General features: G+C 36.3%; 1 long non-coding RNA gene across 1 annotated transcript; it reads right to left on the bottom strand.

Moving 5' to 3' along the window:
- Nucleotides 1-504: 504 nt before the first annotated feature.
- LOC137163627 (uncharacterized) lies at nucleotides 505-1474 on the bottom strand. Its single transcript, XR_010922740.1, has 3 exons — nucleotides 1175-1474; nucleotides 956-1041; nucleotides 505-823 (listed from the first exon to the last, which is right to left on the bottom strand). It is a non-coding gene; the product is annotated as an uncharacterized lncRNA (long non-coding RNA).
- Between the last annotated feature and the right edge of the window lie 321 nt (nucleotides 1475-1795).

The raw sequence follows: 1795 nt of genomic DNA, 5'->3' as shown, positions 1-1795 counted from the left end.
TTGGAAATGCAATTCATTGCTACATTAAATTTAGTTACAAGAAGAAATGAGCATCCTGTATAAGCTTACAATGAATACACAAGAATGAAAATTAGATTTAAACACAAAAAAGGGCTTAATTTTATGGACCTAATTTGGCAATTCTAACTCAGGCAAAACTCACTTTGACATTCTGGTTTAGAAACTGCGGGAGTGGGCACCTAATCCTTCAACTCCAGTTAATACAATAAATTTAAATATGGAAGTATCTTGGCTGTTAAAGCATAGTTATAAGTTGTGTACCATATGACATCGGAATGAGGAGAAACAAGTTTGATGTATCCTGCAATGAATTCTGCAGTGGCAGATGAGGCTCTACATGTAGTGTCATCAAGTTCCTGTGATGAGATGGTCATACAAGGATTGCAGGGGAATTCATAATACATTCTAGTAATACATAATGATACACTATCTTTTGTATTTAATAGTCACATACCATCCATCTTATCAACTTAATTAAAAGAAACACATTGTATGTAATATTTTAAATGATTAAATGCCTTTACATAAAACAGACTAAATGAGAACTGAATATTTCCCAATGTAAAGTTCAAATAATTTTGCAAAGTGTAGGTTCTGGAATCTAACTTTCAACTTTTTAAGGTTAGGTTGTCAGCTTCAGTAAGGGCAGTCCCAAGCATTCAAAAATCATGAGTCAGGTTCTTCAAAAGCACAAGATTTTTTTTAAAAGGGGATCTTGTTATTTGCCCTTTATGCTTTGTTTCTTTCAGATGAACTTGGGTCACAAGCTCAACCCTTTCTCCACAACCATTATGCCTGGAAACTTCCTTTTGAAAAAGAAAAAAAAAATGAGTGTCTCATGTATTCACAACACTGCAGGAGCTGGGCTTTAAGAAAAACACTAACATCATGAGACTTGTGATAAAATCACGAGAGTTAGCAACAGCAAACTCACCCAGAGGAAAAGGCCAGGTCCCATGGGCTATAAATTCAGGACTTCATCCTCCGCTCAGTCAACTGTGAGATCTGCCACTGATGTTGCTGAGAGGTTCACACAGAGATCAAGAGACTAGTTTTTGTAACTATACTTCTAAATATTTATTCAGTGAATTATTGTTTCATTCAGTATCAGTCACTAAGAAAATCTGCTCCCAGTTATGCCTCCAATACTTACACTATTTCTTTTTCTCATCTTCCTTTCTTTGTTTCTACCCATCTTCACTTGTCTCCTCTGTTCTCCCTTTGTATTTCGTTCCCTGCTGCAACTCCCAAATTCCATTCCTCAAGGGCTTCATTTCCATTCCATATGGCAGTGGCTCTCAACCTTTCCAGACTACTGTTCCCCCTTCAGAAGTCTGATTTGTCTTGTGCACCCCCAAGTTTCACCTCACTTTAAAAACTACTTGCTTACAAAATCAGACAAACATACAAAAGTGTCACAGCACACTACTACTGAATAATTGCTTACTTTCTCATTTTTACCATACAATTATAAAATAAATCAATTGGAATATAAATATTGTACTTACATTTCAGTGTATAGTATATAGAGCAGCATAAACAAGTCATTGTCTGTATGAAATTTTACTTTGCTTGTGCTTTTAATATAGCCTACTGTAAAACTAGGCAAATATCTAGAAGAATTGATGTACCCCTTGGAAGACCTCTGCGTACCCCATGGGTGCATGTACCCCTGGTTGAGAACCACTGTCGTATGCCATTCCATCCGCTAAAATGATCAGCAATGGAATAGTTCATGTTGACATTGAAGTGTTATCACTGGCCTTCAGAACTG

The sequence above is a fragment of the Emydura macquarii genome, unplaced genomic scaffold (assembly GCF_026122565.2).
Source record: "Emydura macquarii macquarii isolate MOO-44397 ecotype Brisbane River unplaced genomic scaffold, CSIRO-AGI_Emac_v2 contig_2636, whole genome shotgun sequence".
Classification (NCBI taxonomy): domain Eukaryota; kingdom Metazoa; phylum Chordata; order Testudines; family Chelidae; genus Emydura; species Emydura macquarii.
This window is presented reverse-complemented; position numbering and strand designations above follow the sequence as displayed.